Below are 21,683 nucleotides of genomic sequence, written 5' to 3'. Positions count from 1 at the left end.
AATTGCTCATTTGTGCTCTCTTTGAATTTACTCAGGTGTTTATATGTGTTCTCTTTAATTTCACTGGTCATTTTTTATAATCAATCTCTTGATTTCTTTTGTCTCAGATTTTATCCACTTTACCACCATTAGATTTCATTATTGTGGAGTTGTTGAGTTTTGGAAGAGTACTGTTTTGTTCTTATTTTTCATGTGTTTCTGCTTTGAGATTTGCATATGTGAGGTTGCCACTGGCTGGAATTTTAGTGTTCTATCACTTGAAGTAGTTTCAAAGATTGTGGTATAGTCTCTGGATGATGGCATAATTTATTAGGCTAACATTCTTCCATGTGCTCCAATCCCCAGCACCAGTCAGAGAGAGGAAAACTAGCAGGACTGTATTATAGTTTTTAGTGCATAGATTAGTGGTATATATGGGCTGAGAATGGGGCCAGTCAAGAGTCAGTTGTCTGCTTCTGGCTGCTAGGACCTCAGAAACTTCATTTCTTTATGAATTGTGAGCTTTGTAGTCTGTGGTCTGAGTAGGTCCCATAAGCTCTCCAGATTTTACCTCTAGGGTTTATCAAGCTTCCGAGACTAGTGATGTCCCCCGAGTGCATCCAAGAGTGGGGTTAGGAAACAAAGCACTGAGTTCTGCACTAATGAGAAGGAACTGCTTGTCTTGGTGCTTTCAGACCTCTTCCAACTGTTTCACATCCTCTGGGAGAGAGAATACCAGGAAAATGATGAGATCTTCAAGACCTTGGCTCAGAGGTGGCAACAAACACACATAGATAGCCAGTAGGATCTTCCCATAGGATGGCTCTGTGCTTTCAGACAGTGCCCAGCAGTTCACTATCCGATGGGAGACAAGTGGTTGGGGGAAAATAGCATGATTCATAAGATATAGAGTCAGAGATCTCAGTTCTGCCTGGTAGAAACACACTTATCTTGAAGGCTAAGCACTTTGACAACCAAGGCTTAATGATCTGCTTTTGTACTAATTCTTAGGTGATAGACCTTGAACCCTGTCACGACTGAGGGTCCTCTAATCACCATACCTTTCACTGCATAAGCCCTTTGACACTTCAACTGATCAGCAGGTCCAATTTAGGGTACCATCTCTCCATTATCAATCCATCTCCTAACTCAGACATAGTGACAGGTTGTCCCAGGATTCTAGAAGCTGGGATGGTCCCTGGTTTTCAAGTCTCAAGACTATCTCAGTCTCTAACAATATATCACTTCTCAAGATGGCACCTTGCTATATAGGTCTCTGAGATATGAGGAAGGGAGTTACAAAATGTCCTTCCTCTCTAAAACTAGCCTGCCATGCAAGAGATGTTAGTATCACAGCAAATCCATGCTCTGGTTTTAGGGCTTGCAGAAAGTGTATTTTCCTCTGGCTAGAATTCCCAGTTTGTTACAAGGGCTGCCTGGTTTACAGCTTTGCCTTTCTCATTGGGGAGCTGGGTTGGAGGTCCTTTCTGTTGAATTATGGACTCTTTTCCCTTTTGGAACTACAGATTTTTGTCTTGTGCATTTTTATTTTTCCCTGTTTTTCAGTGGTCCTCTCACCTCTTGCATGATTCCCAATGCTTTTCCTTGCTCATTTACTCTCTTTAGGATATAGGTTCTTTTTTGTTACCTTAGTTCCTATTCACAGTGTCAAATGGAAGATCTTCCTCTGACATCTTATCCTGAGTCTCAGAACTTTTCTTCTTTTGGGTTCCCACTTCATTATCAATTCAAACAAAAGGACTTCCTTGGTCATCATATTTAAATTATCACCGCTTATCATATTGTAACCTCCTCCCCTGCTTTGTTTTTCATCATAGTGCTTGTCATTATTGTTTGTTGCACTTATTTATCATCATCTGCTTTCTCTCTAGAATTTTAAGTACCATGAGGAGCAGATTTCGTCTATTTTAGTCACTGCTATATTCCTAGCACTTGGCTGGCACATGGCAGGTATTCAATATGTTTTGAATAAATAAAAGGAGTTAACAGTTTGCATATTAACGTGCTCTGAAAATTCAGAAACAGGCAGGGAATTTTAAAAATGAGGCTGAATACCTTGCCATTTTGCTATGTTTCAACTCTGCCTTGGCTAAAACTTCCATTCTATCTTCCCTGGCCAATCTCTTTCTTGTTGGGCATCCCTTCATCAGCCCCTGGCTTCCTTTCATTAACTTTTTCTCACCAGCTTTCCATCTAATTTCCAATCTCATCTGAAATCTCATTGTTTCCCACTTTCTTCTTAATCTCTAATGCCTCTCAGTACTCTGTAACTGTATCACCCGGAGCACAGCAATATTTCAGAGAGCAAAGTTGTTCTAGAGGTAAGGGACAGTGACACATTAAGAAATGAAGAAAAGATTTTAAAAGTCACAGAGTCTTCTGAGCTGTTATTAATTTAGATACCATTAAACAAACCCAAACTTTACAAATTCTGTATGGCTTTGGAATCTCTGGCAAATGCTAGAAAGTACTGTACATAATTTGAAATGAAGTACTCTCTTCGGATAATTCTTCTAAATCATTTCTGATAAATATATCAAGACAAAGTTGGAAGGAAAATCCTGGTGGGAAGAGATGCACAACCTCTATGGTTCTGATTTTCCTTGATTTCTTGTCTTCTTCCCCTTTCTTTTTTGGTGGAGAATTTGAAGTGGGGATGGCTTCCATTACCCAGACCTTAGTCTTAGGGGTCAGAATGACCCCTCCCCAGCTTGATTCTTCTGATCAGAAAATTGTGACATCCAAAAGCATCCTTCACTAGGAACACAGAAATACAAAAAGTACTGCCACAACAAGACTAAAGAAGCAAAATGAAACAACTGTGAACTAATTTGTATGGCTTTTTGTGACAGAATAGCAAGAACGCATTGACTAATATCTTATTTCTCCATGACATGATTTCCAGGTAACTGGGGGAAGCATCTAGCTTGTAAACACCAAGTCTCCCAAGCTAGTTCTTTGGTATAGAGATTTTACTATGCGCAAAATCTTCAATAGAAAAAAGTTGAGGCTTACAAAAGACTTGCTTGCTTTACATGATCCAAATACAGTTAACCTTTTGTCCCTGGGGAGATAAATTGTGAATGTTGCAAGGAATCTTGTTTTACCCTAGCTTCTCAGGGCTTCTCCAAAGTCAATTAGAGCCACGAAGGCAATTATGTCTTATACACTAGAGCTTCCTTGAGGGCTTTGAGTCTGCTGGGGTAGGGATAGGGGAAGGGAAGATGGGTGTTCAGGTAGAAATGGATGCTGCGTCAGCTTCAGGTCCTTGCTCAGTCATTTATGCTACCCAGAGGATTGGTTTGAATAAGCAAGAAGAGATTATTACATTCTCTCTCCTCTGGCAGGGCTAAGAATTCCCCAACCCCTCCAATTTTAGATTCCCTTGCTGTCCTCAGAGCAATTATAAGTAAAGAAAACACTCAGTGCTCCTGCACTAATAAATTACATAGTGCTCACCTAATTAATAAGGTAACAGTGCCCTGCCGAATTATAATCATATCAACCATTTAAACGATCTGTTCTTAAAAGTTAGCTAGTGGAACTGAGCTCAGGGAACACAGTAGGGAGGCATACCACAGGATGGAAGGCAGGCACACCAAGGCTTGACAAGGGTGATGGAGTGCCTGGGCTGTTTCCACCAGTGGCCTGGGAATTAATGACTCTGAGCCTTTCCAAGGATCACAGTGTTTTGGATGATCTTGTGCAAACCATTTAGGCATGCTAAGTCTAGAAGAATCAATTTCCACATTTATGAAATAGTCCCATTAAATCCTAATAATTTTCTTTAGGGGGGTACTGAGAAAGACGTGCCATGCCGTGACACATTGAGTAGAAGGGTGACAAATAATTGTGAAAAATGAGGCTATCTCCTTAAAATGGTTTCTCTAAGAAGAAGTCCTGCATCAAGCACAATTGCACAAATATTGTTCTGTTGTGATGCATTGGAAATAATAGCATGATTATAGATTTCTGTTTGCTTAATACACTCAGGAAAGGCAGGCCCTCAGTCCATAAAGGAGGCTGTGAGGATTGTTGTGAAGACTGTGAAGGTTGTTAATGAAGGCAATAAATTGTAAAATCTGCTGAGAGGCTGCTCGCCTTGAAAGGCACCTCGCCAAATACTTGTGCTTTTGGAAGCACTTTCCATTTTATATCTCCACAAATGAAGGAAAAATGAGTTTTTACTATTCTTAGGTAGGATACAATTATTAAATGACTACACAATGGGGGAAAAGAAATAAATGAGTGATGTCTCATCATTCCTTATAGGCTGCTTCCTTTTGCACTTACTATTTTCTCTTTCTAACTTCCCCTGCTGACACATATCTTCTTTCTAATCCTCAGTCTCTTATCTGTGGCTTCCTTTGTGAGTTATACTTTGTGCTTTTTGTTCGCTCTTCAGGAACTCACAGGGCATGCTGTCATCACAAGGGGACTCCTAAGTTATATTGTATTCATAAGTAGACCTCCATGAATAATCTAGAATGCCAGATCACATCCCATGCTAGGGATTATGCATGGCAAAGCTGTTATTTGCTAGATATTGGACTCCTTGAACCATTCAGTTACATACATTTGCCAGAGTTTCAAAGGATATAGTTACCTTTTAATTAATTCATTAATTGTTAAAGTCATGTACAGAGGGGTTACAGTTTCATATGTAAGAGAATGAATACATTTCTTACCAAATTTGTTACCTCTTCAGCTTCCCCATCCCCTTAAATCTCCCCCTCCCCACCCAAAAAAGGCACAGTCTTCCTGGTAAGGCTGGATCACTCAGAGCCCCAGAACTCCCTAAACCTGGCATTGGCCAATCTGAAGTATAAGGTGAAAAAACAGTCACAAAACATAAACCAAGGCAAGTCCTTGGGACAGCACATTAAGCAAAACAAGAGGACTGGGAGGAGTATTGTCATCCCCATGGTTTGGAACACAGCAAGCTAAAGGGTTGAAGTGTGTCTGCTAAATATTAATGTATTACAGTTCTAACTCTCAATACCTACAGACTTGACCATGATAGGAAATAGGGCTGTTGTAGCAATATCTAATTAAGCCAAGGTCACTAGGGTAGACTGTAGTCCAACATGACTAATATCCCTAATAAAAAGTAGTGATTTGCACATAAGGAGAAGGCCAGGTGAGGATCAAGGCAAAGATCCAGGTGCTGTGTTTTGAGCCAAGGAACCCTAAAGATTGCCAGCAAACTCCCAGAACCTAGAGAAAGTACATGGAATAGATTCTTCCTCAAAGCCCTTGGGAGGGACCAGCCCTCTTAGCACCTTGATCTCAGATTTTTAGCTTCCAGAGCGGTGAGGCAAGAGATTTCCACTGTTTATATCACCCCATTCAGCAGCCCTAGAAAATGAAGAGGTGTACTTTTTGACAAAACTTCTGTTACTGTGGCATTAAAATGTTTTGAGGGATAATGCCAATTACTTGATACAGTTCATAACAAATATTTGATACTTGATCTGTTTTGGCTATTGTGATTGCATAATTATTATGCCTATCATTATATCTGTTTGAAGATTCCCTCTTATTCCCCCTTCTGTGATTCTCAGCACAGTTAGATTATTAAGTTCTAAAGTTGGTTGAAAGCTAACTCCCTCAACTGTGCAGGATGATTCATAGGTCTATAAACCTAAATTTTAATTTCAGAGCTGAGTTAAGGAGATCCGAGCCTGCTTTTGTACAAGAGTAGAATGGCAGGGATGTAATGCAATGTAATACATATCTGCTGGGAGATGGCATGAGAGTTGCCTCCCATAACTTAATCTTTAAAGCTACTTATGGAAAGCTTTTGTTGAAACAGACAGGGTTTCTGCAATTAAATTACCATACGCTAAAAAAGGTTTCATTATGTTTTGATTCTATTATTAAAATCAGCAGCAAATAAGCAGTGTGGGCTGCCTAGCTGCAACTGGCATTACGGAGACCAGCATTCTTAACAGGTGAGAAAATATTAACCTTCAGGAAGCTCGAAAATAACATGTTCTCAAGAGCATGCAATTGGTAAGTTGTTCTCCATTATGTCTGCAGAGTGAAGGATATCCATGAAGAGGAGTGATCTTGTTAATCTATATGGCAGACTGTTGGCCTCTAGAAATTTCATGCTATTGAAGGAGGAGAGAGAGGAAGAAGCTGGGTAGTTCAAAGCTTTGGGATTAGTGAGGTTTTGATGCTGTCCTACCACTGGGATGATGGCTAGTTCTGATCTGTCATCTCTACCAGCCTCTATCAGCTACCACTCCTATCTCAAAGCAGGCATTTATTTCCCCAAAGATTACTCAGACAACAGTCAAATGGAATGCCTTTTCCAGAGCCTATCACAATTCTCAGTGTGCCACCTCTGATAGTTGCCAAGAGCTGTTTTAGGTTGCCAATTTGAGATGCTCAAAGATGCTTAAGTACTGACCCATTGTAAAGTCTGTTTTCTGTGCAATCAGGGGTCTTTCTTGACCAAATTGAGCTTTCTTTATGTGTTTCTTTATGAGGATTTTGCTTACTGCAACCTAATGGAAAAAAAATCTCTGGAACTTCTCAGCTCTGGTTTATTTTGTACTTGCTATTTGAAAAAGTAGCTGTTGGGAATAATAACTGAAATAAAATTTTATCAGACAAATGGTTGTTTCCAGCTAATGTGCTGGAGGAAATAATCAATATCTCTAGTGTTGGAAAATCAAATATGTTGACATTAATATTACTATGCCTTCCTCTTCCCACTAATATTTTATATTGCACCTCTAAAGCATTTCTTGTTCAAGGATAGCAATCTTATTTCACATGTGTCTTAGTAATTTAGCATTCATATTTTATAAGTTACTTACTAATTGTCTTTTGCATGAGGTATATAATTTCATTAGCATTTGTATTTGTTTGCATATGTATGCATTTTTCTTGGTAATAAGAGGTCAGTATTAATCTGTTTCTATTTGCATATATATATATTTGTCTCTGCTCACTAATAGGCTGTCACTACATTTTATGTATTTATATATTTTATGGTGATGTTTTCTATTAGTTAAAATGCATGCATTTTGTTTTCTAAGTGTAATTTATTTTTATATACTTAATACATGAAACTTTATTCATGAAACAGCCAAACAAAAAAGCCCTAGCAGTACTCCAGCTGAATAATTTGTGATACTAATATTACATAATACTAGTCTCCATGGTGAGATCTTTTATGATTATGATTTGGTTATAGTCATTGATGCCAAAGGGTTTACCATTGTCTTTATTTTATTTTTTAAAATAATTACTTATTTATTGTCAAAGTGATGTACAGAGGGGTTACAGTTTCATGCCTATAGCATTGTCTTTAACCATGGCAATACTGACATGTATCCTTTGGACCATCCTTAGTGTAGCTTCCATCCGTCACTTTATTGCAAAGATTCATATGTTCGGTTATTTTTGATCCAATATTGTGAGAGTTTCAATTTAAATTAAGAATACATATACTTCAGGCACATAAATTCTAGTTGTAAGATAAAACTTTCTCTTGTTTTTCTATCCATTCTTCAGACTTCCCAGCCCCTAGGTCTGTTCTGTAGCAGTAACAATGCCCTCTGGTTTCCCCACAATGCTAGCAGAGACACTTCACCACAATGATGTGGGGCAAAAGGAGATGAGCAGATAGCTCTCTGAAAAACTGACCAAGGAAAGGCAATTGTGCTAGTCTTTTCTCTGTATATACTTCTTTCTGTTGTTTTTATCTCTACAGGTGGTTTTCACTGATTGATTTCAGGCAGGTATTTACTGATACTGTATTTTGAAAGATAAGGAATACAAGACACTTAATACCCACCTGTCTTTCTCCCTTTTTACTGCTACCAATTTCTTAATATTTTAAGATCTTCTGTCTCCCTTTAGGATTTCAAATGATATATCTCATCTATTTACCAGTATATCAAATGTGCAATGTCTCCTCACTCTATTCTGGAAGGTGAGATTCATGTTTTTCTTTTTCCAAATTCTATCAACTGGGCAAGTGTTCTCACATAATGTAGTTATATAAGCAGCAACACATCACACATTGTATTTATGTTTTCATTTTATTTATATTATTGTATTGAGCTCAGAGCCTGGGTGCTCTTCCTGAGCTTTTGTGCTAGACCCACAGCTCCATTTTTTGATTTTTGATTAATTGGAAACAAGAATCCCATAGGCTTTTTTGACCGAGCTGGCTTTGAACTGTGATCCTCAGATCTCAGCCTCTCCAGTAGCTAGGACTAGAGGTATGAGGCACCAGAGCCAGCTTATTATTGTTGTTTTTAACCTGTAAGTTCTGCATATTGTTTCAATCTGTCCTGAGTCATTGTTTCCTATTTTTATATCTGAAAAATTATTTTCTGTTTCTTTTCTTTTTTCTTTTCCTGCCTGCCTTTTCTTTTTGGAACTTTGGTTACTTGGAGTGGAATGTCTGTCTTTCCATTGTCCCTGTGCATGCTGTAGGAGATTGCCTCACTATTATCCTCTGGGGCTCCCACTGCATTTTTCTTTCTGAGAATCAACATTTGTCTGACTTTAATTTTTTTTTTCATAGCATCTTCTTCTAATTTATGGATGGATTTTTTTCAACGCCCTCAGAGTTTCCCAGTTAGGCTTTAAAGGTTATCTTTTCATGCTTAAGTCATTTGTACATCTTGGTTAATTTCTCAGGCTTGCTTACCATTTTCTATTTCCTTGTCACCTGGAGGTCCTTGCTTGTAAAATCAATGCCTTAGATGCTGCTTGGCTTCATTTGGAATTGTGTGGGTATGCTTCCCCTATAGGACTTGGTTGTCCAAAGTTGTGACTACAAATTCAATGTCTGTGGTCCACACAGGCCTGTCTCAGCCTTCATTGAATGGCTTGTTCAGTTTCTACATGATGCTGATCTCCCAATTTTCCCCAGGGCCCACACAGTGACAGTATGTCAGACACACATGTGCTATCCAGACACTTAATTACTTCGCTCAGTGTTCCAGATGTTCCATTTCTTCTCAGGACTGAGCACAGAGTCAGGCCATCCCAAGGCTCAAAAGGCTCTCAATAGGCTCTCATTTTTACTAGAGTGTCTTCTTGAGCTTTGCTCTGTTGGGCTGGATTTCATTATGTTTCTTTTTATGCTTCTCTTAATTTTTTTCAGAAATTGAAGATAGACATCCTTTTGAAAAGATCCATTAGTATTTATCTCTCTTTTGTGCAATTTACATGTTATTGTGATTCTTTTTGAGCATTTGTGGATAAAGTTAGGGTATTAGCCATATCACAAGGTATTTCCAGTTACCTTTTAAGTTACCTTTTTCACATCTCAGGATAAAGCTCTTGGTAATTTCAACTTTTCCAGAGTTCTTTCCTTCTTCCTTCGGAGAACACTATCAAAGCTCAGGACTACTAGGACTCAGGACTATGATAACAATCAATAGTGTGCTGTGTTTTTTGAAATGGAAAACTTAGCACATGTCTGATAAACATCCAAGCAGTTGTTACCCAGCTTCAACAAATAGGTAAGTATTCATCTTATTTCCTCTTTCTTTTTACTCATTATGGTGCCCCCACAGAAACTTTGAAGAGAATCCTATACATCATATTGAGATAAAAAGAAATAATATTAGAATAGATGTTTCAAGCCAGCCTATGGTGTTGTTTTTCTCCTCTTGGGTCCTGTATCTGCTATTAGATGAATAAATTCACATGGCTGCTGAGATTTGAGCTGCTTCTATGGTTTAAGTAGCCAAGAAAATTATCATCAATAGGTAGGAATGGACTGCCTTTTTTTTTCCAGTCCTGATTTAGTTTTTCTATGAACGGACAAGATATTAAATTGATATTTTACCTATCAGGTAACAGCTAAATAGAATGTACCCATTTAAAAAAATCCCCAAATTATAACTCTATACTCGGACAACTGTTGTTTGATTCTCTTACTTTCCTCCTCTGACTTTCTAGGGCTGCCTATAGGAGAAAGAATAGGAAAGAGCCAGCAGGACATAAGCCCAGTGCTAGCTAGTCTCCTGAACTGTGCATATGCTAGGAATTGCTATGAAAAGCCAAATGTGGTTATGATAGAAGACAGCTTGTATCCCACCCCCTTCTTCTCCAGTATAGACAACAGTTTATCTAAAAATATGAAAAATGCTTCCCATGATATGTATAGTCACCTGTGTCTCAGTGCTGTATTTTCTGAGAGCTTGAACTATTATATTGATGTTAATAATTCCATACAGCCCTCTCCTCAGCTCAGGCATATTAAGCAAATTACTGGCTTTTATCCATTGTTTGGAAGTACCTACCACAGTCCCAAAACATAACAGCAACTCAGATACTGATCTTGGTGGATTACTTCAAACAGATATCATATTAGAAGTGAAGATTCATTTGAGCATCACAGGTAGTATTTTCTTAGCTTCACGGGTTGCTAGTAGCACCATTATGCTCTTTGACCGAGTAATTGCTGCCTAGGGACCCATCCTTGTCCTTCATTCAGTTACCTCCTGAAGCCTCTGTTTACTTTTATTGCTTTTACTCCTTCTCAGGCAAGGGTAGGAGTCTTCTGTCTAGTCTCTGCAACAATTTTTCCTTGTACATCCACTTCTGAAATGATATCTCAAGATTCCGCTATGATCATTATCTCCCTTTTTCACTCTGACCAAGAGTGCCCTATGACTTCCCACAGTCTACAGAAGGAAGTCCAATGCCTTTGTTTGGCATTGAGTGTCTCCAATCAATATACCATACAGCTTCCAGGCCATTTATTCAAATGAATCACTCTGGCATTTCTTTATTGTTTGCCACAACCACTGGAAAATAGCCCCATGACTGCAGAAACATCTTCATTCATGTCAACCGACTTTATCTCTCCTCAGTGCCTAATACAATGTTTGAGATACAGAAGGCATTGGATAAAAATAAGCAGAATGTATGTTCTGTAATACTGTAACTCTACAGTTGATCAATTAGAATTATTTACCATTTCTTCAATGATAAAAATGATATTTTCTACTTTTTCATTTTGAGTTAGTCTACCTTTTTTCCCTTGCTGGAATAATCACACTTTTGTCTGGCTTCTAACCCACCTGAAAAAAATCTATATTCTAGATCCTTCCTTTCTTCATTCCCCCTTGAGCATCTCTGGGCTTCACTTGGATTTTCTGTAAGCATTTATTGCCTCCTGATTTGTACCAATTAGGTACTATCTTTTTTATAGAAACTGTAAATTCCTGTAATATGAGAAGCATGTTTCCTATATGTTAGAAGAAAAATTCTTATATTTTCATATCTTCCACAATAAGGATGTTGTGCGAATCATTCCACACTTGGTTTTCACTAGTAAATGCGAAGTTGAGATCCATAAATATTTCACTATTTTCCTCTACACTTACTCTCTAAGTCCCAGATATGTTCTTTATAATGTCAATCATTGGCTGACCAGATAGTTTTCATCTATTTTTGGTACATGATATATTTATGATGGGGTGAAACTCATCACTAGCATTGGGATTCACTGACCAACACAAGGTGATTTTAGACTCAAACTCCTATAATTGACCCTTGGGTTTCTGTTCACTCATTATTAATCAGGGTAGATACACTGAGCTGAAATCCAGCTCAAGCACTGAGAAAAAGCACTGTATGGAGTAGCTTCTGAGTTTCATGCACTTAATTTGAAATAGTATTAGTTTCTCTAACATGCAAAACATGGGAATTAAAAAGGCAGTTCTTACATGCTGGCATGGTAACCTTAGCCAAATTGCTTAAACTCTCTTTTACTCAGCTTCTCACCCATTAAGTGGGGATAATAACAGATTTGTTTATGTATTAAATGATTAATAAATTAATTAGAACAGTGCTAGGCATACTAGAATCAAGCAAACAATAACTGTTCACTGCTATTTTTGAGAGATTGACATTGGAAAGAAGTTTAGGGATGGGCTGCGGATATGGCCTAGTGGCAAGAGTGGTTGCCTCTAATACATGAAGCCCTGGGTTCAATTCCCCAGCACGACATATACAGAAAACTGCCAGAAGTGGCGCCGTGGCTCAAGTGGCAGAGTGCTAGCCTTGAGCAAAAAGAAGCCAGGGACAGTGCTCAGGCCCTGAGTCCAAGGCCCAGGACTGGCAAAAAAAAAAAAAAAAAAAAAAAGAAGTTTAGGGATTCATTCAGACCTATATCAATATATCTGGAGCCACCAAAATCTCTGTAGTTGGAGTCTTTCTTACTTAAACGTCCTTGAGGAAAGTGTTCATTTTTAACTTGGTCAGGAAGACTATTTTTGGTTTAGAATTTGTTTTCTTCTTGGCTAGCATTTCTTCTTAGTCTTCTGAGGCACTTCTCTCATGTTGAGGATTTAATGTAAAGTAGTCTATCCATGTATATTTACCCGACTTTTATACTATGTTTCTTTAGGAATATCTTCTCAGGTAATTACTCTCCCATGTCTAACAGTAGAAGCATTCCCTTTGATTGTTACAACCAATGATGGTATTGAAAGTATGTTCAGCACGTTCTTTGCAAGATGACATTTGACTGAGTTTCCCTGAAAGTGGAGTTTGTGCCAAGGACTTGGTGCAGCGAATTTCTGTAGGAACTGATCCCAGGAGAGAGAAGTGATGAAATGGGGAGCAAAGAGGAGAAAGAAGAAAACCCTACACACAACTGCCTTTTCCAGGTCATTGCTACAAGGAATTGGAACTAGTGCTACCTCCCCTCCTTAGCAGTAGTTTCTGGTGAGTATTATTGCTGAATTAGTTCTTACTTTCTTAGTGAGTTATTTTATACCTAGGTTTTCTGTATTCACATCCTAAATAGAAAACACATCACCTACATCTTTTGACTTTTGCAGTATGTTTGGAGTACAAAGGGAGGTCACACTCACATGAACAACATATTAAATAAGCTCAAGTTATTTCCAACACATGCTGTTTGCAAATGTTACTAAGCAGATTCACAAAAGGAACACAACTAAAATGTATTGTATGTAGTACCTGAAGTCACCTCTTCTTTGAACCAGTTTTAGTTACCATTTATAAATTGCATATGAATCTCAAATGAGAAAACAAGGAAATCTAGTTCAGGTTCCTTGTGTTGTAGACCAAGCTGCTAGACCAGGGGCTTTATTAGAAGAGAAGGGAAAGAGAGAGGGATGTTTATTGGAGCACCTTTTGCATAGCTCAGATTAAGCATTTCACTTGAGCAATAACCAGGAATAGCTCTATGTGAATGCATATTGTGCTTGCTTCCCATCTCCTCCTAAGATGCCCCCATAGCTAGGACATTTTTCCCTTGCTCTTTCTCAGCACTCAGGGCTCTAATGCCCCTCTCAACAGTGCTCACTGAATGCCAGACTTCTATCCTACCTCCTTTCTTTTCCCACACTTTCCGCATCCCTGTCTTAGTACCCAGGCTCATATATATATCCATGATGAATTAATGAAGATGCTGACATTCTGAGGATACTTTCTCTTGATTCAAATATTTTAAGGCTGAGATTTTAAGGGAATATAGCATTAAGTAGGAGAGAAGTATGGGGAAAATAATGGATTATTTTTCCCCTTCTCAAGTGATATCACTTGTGATAACTTTCTATAGCACTAATCCTACTTACATGGTAATGTCAAGCAACTGTGGCTCTCAGTGTCAGACTGCCATAGGATAATGACCTTTTCAGGTATTAAAATGGGACATTAGCAAAAGTAAGAAGAGTACAGGAGAGAAAAGGTCAGCCTAACCAACAACATTTTTGCTGATGATTTCTCTGGACAAGTAGAGATAGTCTGAATAATGGTGTTCTTTTTTTCTTTTTCCTTTCTTCATCTCAACTGTTGTTTCTGTTTCAGTACACTAAGGCATTCTTTGGTAAAAGGAAAATAAATGACCTCAAATATTTGAAAGTTGTCTGAGTCTTAGATATATTCATGTAGTTTATAATAAATTTTATCTTTTTAAATTATTCTAAAGCTGAGTAATTCAATTCATTAATTGTGGTACATGTTAAAATGATAATTGTTACTGTCATTATTTATATATACACATAGTCCAGGTTTCCACCTTTCTTAGTGTTCATTGTGAAGAGGTAGAGGGAATTGTAAATTAATGCTTACTTTTTTTTCTGTCTGTAGTTTGATCACAAGGCCTCACAGTCTCCTTTGGCTTTTTGGCTCAGCAGTGTTTTTCTACTACTTGAACCACATCTTCACTTCCAATTTTTTGCTGGTTAAGTGGGGTAAGAGACTCATGGATTTTTCTGCTTGGGCTGGCATTGAATCAGGATTACCAGTCTCCTGACTAGCTAGGGTTTTATGTGTGAGCCTCTTGCACACATCTGCTTCCTAATCTTTTTTTTTTTAAGTTCTGGAAAAACATTTTGCCATAAGAGTTCACTCTTTTACAATTGAAATTATATTCAACCATATTGGGTTTTAACCACAGTGCTATAGTACAAGTCAACAGAATTTATTTCCCTTTGTTTTCTAGAATACTTCTACTAGCTTTAAACTATGAATTGAATTCTAAATTTTTTTTTTCCAGGACAAATGACACGTTTTTAAAACTTTGCCTTTTGATTTTATAATTTAACATTTCCTACAACCTTAGGCAAAAAAAAAAAAAAAACAAAACAACAACAACACCGTAGCCAAAGCATTAACAGCTCTTGAGAAACTTTTTAACTTTTATGCTTCTGAACAGGTTTGAGACAAGGAAAAAAAACTATGGAATCTCACACATTACTAAGTTGCTAACCAAAAGCCCAGACTGATTGATTGATTGATGTAAAAATGATTAGAGGAAAATTATAATCAGATCAGTTGAAATTTGCATGACTCCTGTGAGTTTGTCAGGATCTAAGATGGGAAAATCTACCTCTTCTCCATGAAAATTTGTGTAATTAAATCCTAATGTAAACATACAATTTCCTCCAGCCTTTACTTTGGACTTTGCAGGTATTTATAAGAATAACCACTAGGATGCCATCTTTACATTTCTTCCTCACCTGTATGTAGCCTCTTCCCTTGCTAAGTTCCACCATTAATTCCAAATGTTTTCTATTTTGCCCTTTGCTCACCAGTTAGTCTTAAAAGAAGCAGAGTTCAACCTTATTCTTTGATAAGTAACTCAGATGATTTTCTTCTTATGGCAACTAAACTTTGAAAGGCAACAAAACTGATTTTGAAATCAAAACAGTATTTTCTGATATGTTTTCTTGAACACTATATTCATTCTACTATTTGGAAACCAGCGAGTTTTGGCAAGTGTGTTGTCCATTGCTACTTTTAATGTTCTTGTGAACTGATGTCAGTCCATCCTGTTTTCTCTCAGTGCTATTGTTATAGGAGTTCTACACCCCATGCTCAATCTCTAGTGCTCCATGCAACAGGTCTGGCCACTCTTCCTCATATAACATATAAGGAGAGAAGTAATGGTGGAGGTCAGAGAAAGAAGATTCTATAGTTTCTTACTGAATTGAAACCTTAGGATTTACCCAAATAACCAAGTGATTTCTTTTTTGATGTTGTTCCCTAATTTTATTCATTATTCTCAAAGTGAAGTACAGAGGGGTTACAGTTTCATACAGTCCATACCTTTCTTGTTCAACTTGTTAGGTCTTCCCTCATTTCCCCCCTCCTCCCCCTCCCCCTCTCCTCCCCATGAAATGTGCAGTTGGTTTACACCAAATGGTTTTGCAAGTATTGCTTTTGGAATGGTTTGTCTTTTTATCTTTTGTCTCTCAATTTTGGTATTGCCTTTCCCTTCCCTAGTTCTAATATATGTATATACAGTATCCAGGGTACTAAGATCAGATACAGTGATAACGGGGGTAAAACCACAGGAAGGGAATATGAGAGAAAAGAAAAAAAAGGGTATGGTTTCACATGGCATGTTGAAAATAATTACAACAATTATATAACACTTGTTTCCATAACATGGAGTTCATTTCACCTAGCATTATCTTATGTGTTCATAAGGCTATAGCTATTTGGGCTATTGTGGCCTTCTGCTATGACTAGCCTAAACAGGTACTAATTATTCCCTATCAGGGAATAATTTGGGTCTGGCTCACTTCACTTAGTATAATTTTTTCCAAGTCCTCCCATTTTCTTACGAATGGGGCAATGTCATTCTTTCTAATAGAGGCATAAAATTCCATTGTGTGCATGTACCACATTTTCTTGATCCACTCATCTACTGAGGGGCATCTGGGTTGGTTCCATATTTTAGCAATGACAAGTTGTGCTGCAATGAACATAGCTGTGCTGGTGGCTTTAATGTGGTCTTACTTGTAATCTTTTATAACCAAGTATTTTCTTATAAATTTAGTTAGTTTTTTTTCTGGTATTGAGGTTTGAACCCAGGGCCTTATGCCCACTCACTAGGATGGTACATTCCCATTAGAGCTATACCTCCAGATCTTCCCTTTTGCTGGTTATTTTGGGGGTGGAGTCTAGAGATCTTTTCTGCTTTTGTTGGTCCTGGACTGTTATCCTGCAGAGCTGGGAAGTTTGATCAGATATTTGAAGTAATTATATCTAGTTTAAAGGATATCATCCAACAAGGGCTGTCAGCATAATCCTGGAAAATTTTGACTTCTTTGTAGTCCATGTCTTGGCCCTTCTGTATTTGTGGACTTAAGTCATCTTCTATTAAGTTGACTAAATTAGTTAGGAATCTGTGACTTGAACCTGTGGTGAGATTATACTTATGAATGATAGTTCTTACCCATGTAGTTTAATGGTCTATATAGTAGCTACAACTAAGTTTATTTTTCATATGGGTAAAATGGATTAAGATGTTCTTTGACTGCTTTTGTCTTACTGTTAAAAAGATCAGTGTCTACAATGGGCTAAGTTTTAGCAGCTAAAACCTAGCTGATTTATTTGTGTATGGCTCATGGTAGAACCAATTATTGGGAATGAATATTTCCATTCTTTATTATCTTCATTTAACACAGCAGGTAAATTTTTTGCATCATTTATTTCCCCTGAATTTTAAGATTGGAATATATAAAAATAAACTTTTAATTAGCAACTTAGTAAAGAAAACAGACTCATTTTAGATATTATATTATGTATTTTTTCTCATTCTAAAGCCTTTAAAAATAATCTCCATCATTTTGACTTGGCAATGAACCTCCACGATCATTCTCAAAATTAAATTATAGTTTTCATTAAGTGCAGTCTAGACTATCTGTGTCTTTTCTCAATTCCAAAGTATAGTGATTTGATTTCCTGCATACCTCAACCTTCTTGCTAAAGACAAAAAAATGGAGGTTATGAACAATTGCTTTCAAGCTTTAGATGAGGTAAGTACAGTGTTCAATAACTTCATCAAATAAGGTCCAAGTTTTATGGTGCAAATACCAGGCTTCACAGGTCACTGAGCTTCTTCAAATGGTACATAAGCTGCCTATAACAAATTTGTACAAAAGAATTGATTTTGGTCATTGGAATAAGGCCATTTTAGTCTTGCTGCAAGCTTTCCAGAAATAATAGTGCTATATTAGGAGATAAATTATATATAGATTACTGTTTTTAAGTATTATTCAGAATGTTAACAACTAATATAATGGGTTTTCTATTGCAATCCTAAATAACAAGTGTCAACCTGATTTTTAAAGTTCTGTAGTGCCTTTCAGCAGTCATGTGGATTCGAGGGAAAACTGTGCTGTCTGGCCCACAGAAACACTATGTTTTGTTCTTGTTCTTTTTTTTTCTCTTTCTTTTTTTCTTTTTAGGTCTGCTGCACCTCTGTTATTGGCAGGACCTTTGATACCTGGCAAGTTGTACCACTGTGAGGTAAAGGCATATGCATTTGCAAAATGGAGGTCTCAGAGTGTTTTACTTTTGTGTGTGATTGGTAGGTACATAATGCATCACACTTAGCCTTCTATAATGGGTCCTGCACCCTGTGATCTTTTGCCTGTGAACCATTTCTCACAAGGGTTCTATTCCTAATTTTTCAACCTAACCTTTTGAAGAGGTCACAAGAGCTTTGTGTAGCATATTTAACCAACAAGTCTCTTAAGAGGCCCCTGTACATCCGGATGTCCACATGGTTAGGAATTGAACGTGTGGAGTGTTCTACATCCTTACAGGTTTACAAACCCTTTTCTATGGCCTTTAAGCAGACTCAGCCCTTTAAATCTCTGGACTCCTGTAGCCCTTTCTGTATTGCTCTATTTTTTCTTATGTTATCTTCTCTAAGAGACTAGAGAAATCTCTATCCTCTTTGTTTCTAGTACAAGGGCTAGTGCAATGTCTGGCACATAGCAGGTGGTTTTGTTTTAATAACTGCCACACCCTTCCCCCCAAATTGGGATTGAACAACAAAAATCTGTTAAAATCTTACAAAAATTTCAAATAGAGAGTATTTTCTAATGTGGATTGGAAAATATTTCATCGATAGAGCACTTACCTGGCATGTACAAGCCACTAGCCACTCTTCTCCCTCTGGCCTCCCAGCAAAAAGGATTATTTGCCAAGATGAATGTGCCACTGCAAAAGAGCCTTTGTGATGGGAATGTGGAAAGGACTTAAAATGTTTATTTTCTTAGAACAGTAAAGAAAAACCTACCTGGGAACTGTAAGGGGAAAGAGACATATGCTTTCACGTTCCTAACGACCTCCACTGCTGCCTTCTCATCTGGAAAGATGGAGAGTACATGGATTGCCATGATTCTTGAGAGAAAAATCATTTTGACTTTTTCTACATGAAGAATGAATTGTTTTTATTTTGCTTTCTCCTTTGTACTTTAAAGATCTTATGTTCTCATTTGCTTTTTCACAATGCACAAAAATTCAAATTTAATATGGAAGATTTTTCCTAGCCAGGAAACTTATACCAAACTTAACTATAACCAGATTGCTACAAAAACAAAAAACAGCAACCATACTACCAACAACGAAACAAACCTCCAACAACCCAAACTCTCAAATCACCCTTTGTGGATTTTAATGCCTGAATGATATTTGCAACTGGTTCATCAAATTACAAATTTCATATAATTTTAATATCTGATTTAATATCTGTACTTTGAGTTGTAAACAAAGAGAGAGAATTAATACAATCATCTCAAATTACCTTTCTTCCTACTATAGAAATGACCTCTCAGGGTTTATTATTGCAGATTCCATTGCTGAATAAAAACCGTGTCATTCTTTTCTGAGCCCATCATGTATCCTAGGGAGTTTTCTTGTGGAAGGCTAATCTGTTTAACAGTGCACTGTCAAGGGCAGCCTAACCAGTTGGGTTGGTTCCAATTTTGACCTACAGTCTAGTCTCAGTGGTTATTTTATCACTTAGAATAATAACAGTTCTCAGATATTTAATCTATTTCCCTGAGCCGAGGTGTTCAGGGTCACTTCAGGCACAGCAGTCTGTTATGAAAAAAAGGGGGGCGCTGATTCTTTCTCCATACCAGTCACACATAAAGGGCCTCCTTTCCATTGCTCATGCTCTTAGGTTTGACTTCCTGGTCCTCTTCCCTGGGGTAGCAAGTGTTCCGCTTCATGTTCTTTCTCATGGAAACTCAGAGTGGAAAGTCACCTCAAAGGTCATCTGAACATTTCCTAGATGAGAAGCTGAGGGCTAGAGAGGTCACATGACCTGCTTGAGGCCATACAGTTAATTAGGAGAGGGCTCCAGGTCTTTTGACCTCTGCTCCAGAAACTTTTCTAGCACTCTTGGAAAGAGGCACTGGCACTATAGGCATCACAGAGTTCATGTGGCATTACAAAATAGTAAGGCTCTCTTTTAATTTTTTTTCTTGTTTCACAAGGAATTTTCCCCCCTAAATTTCCCAGTTCTCTCATTTACTTCTATGGAAGACTAAGCTGACATCTTGCACAGGGAATTGACTGTTTTCCACAAAAACAGAGTTGAAAGCAAGCAGCACAAGTATTTACGGATATCAAAGGTCCTTAGTCTCCAAGCTTCTGATAGCTCAATAAACATTCCTGCTCTGATTGTCTAGGGAGAGAAAGAGGCAGGAAGAAGCTGCCTTTGGAGCACTGGGGACTACTGGAGGAACAGTGTTGCAATGAGCAAGTGAGTGAGTAGCATTCTTGGCATTGCAATCATTCTATTTTCCCAGGAAGTATGAAAAAGCAGAATCACTATCCCTAAAGCTCAAAGAGCCTGGCGGCCAACAAGACTCATTTCTAAAGCTTCAAGTAAAATGCCCAGAGGCACTGAGTGTCACATCAAAGATCCCAGAAGACAAGCCATGCATCTCTTTATGTTCCACACAGGCCTCCAGGGAATGCAACATCAGTCTCATGGAAGGATGCTTTAGCTCTGCATAGTAATACCAATGAGTATGTGCCTGCTTGCAGGAGATGGGTGGTGCAATGGATTATGGGGGAATAGTTAAGTTTCCAAATGCCTAGAGGCAAGGGGCCTGGTACAAGAACTTTAAAAAGGCCAGAATAAAGAGGTAGAAGGTCCCTAGTTTCTGTTGCCTTTGACCTTGCTTACTACCCCCACCTTTCTCTTTCTTTTATGCCACCTTTCTTGTCCACAAACTCAAACAATCCTACCAACTCTGAAGGTGACAAAAGCATTTTTTGAGGACACTGTTGTGATGGTTTGGGGAATGGAATTATATCAGTGTCTCAGCAATATTACAATTTGGAGTTTTGGAGCTGTTAAAAATGAAAGCTGCAACCTGAGTGGGACCACAAGGACATCTACCCCTCTCATCTTTTTACCCTATAAATCTCTCCAGCCCTGCTTCTCTTCCACTCAGAGAATTCTCTGGTCTACAGATGCTTTCTGATGTGCACTGGCCAAAAGAAAGCTATTAATCTTTATCAGAGTCATTTAAACAATTTTTCTCTTTTGGTCACAAGAAGTAGTGATCGTAAATAAGAGGTTTTTATCTTTGATTTCTAGCATGAGTCTGGAAATGACATATCTCAGGACACTAAGTGGAGTGTTTTATGATGAGAGTGGGTTGGAAAGTGAGGTAGATAAGAGGCTTGATTCAGTGTTATTAGAAGAAGCACATGGAAGTAGAATTGAACTGCTTTTAGAACTTCAGTTCTAAGGTAGGACCTAGGCTTATCTACTCATTAGGGAACCCAAAACTCTGACACCAGTTCAGAACTCATTTCAGATCAATTAGCTACAAATCTCTCCAGCTGATTGGTTTGCTAGAACAATTTAGGTAACTCAAGAATATGCTATATTTATAGTTGTTGTTTTGTTAGAACAAAGGACACAAATCAGATCCAGGTAAAAGAAGAGACACATAAGGAGACTCTGGGACTGGGAGGTTTCCAAACTCAGTGTCTTAAACCTTCTCTAATCACATGATTAGTGTAGCTGGCATGGTCAGCACCTACCCTAAGCCTACTCATGTGGCCAGCCCCACATTTCATCACCTCTTTAGCATAAATTATCACTGTAGGTACAGAAGACAGACCTGGATAAAAAATGCTGAGATCTTTGGAAAATTCCAACAGTTAAGAATCTCTGAGAAATGTGACAAAGGACACACCTTTGAATTCCTGTATGTGTGAAGTCAGAGGCATAGAGGAAGGAAATGGGAAGGATATTACTGTTGAGATCAACAGGCCAACAAAAGAGATGGCCTTTCACCATGGTCTAGAACTCAATTACTTTACTAAGAGTCCTGGTTAAAGATGTCACTGGGTATTCAAGTGGGTTACTTGTGCCTAAGTTTCTATTTTCATGC

This window comes from Perognathus longimembris, chromosome 3 (assembly GCF_023159225.1).
Source record: "Perognathus longimembris pacificus isolate PPM17 chromosome 3, ASM2315922v1, whole genome shotgun sequence".
NCBI classification, from domain to species: domain Eukaryota; kingdom Metazoa; phylum Chordata; class Mammalia; order Rodentia; family Heteromyidae; genus Perognathus; species Perognathus longimembris.
The sequence above is the reverse complement of the archived record's forward strand: the minus strand, read 5'-3'. Positions refer to the sequence as shown.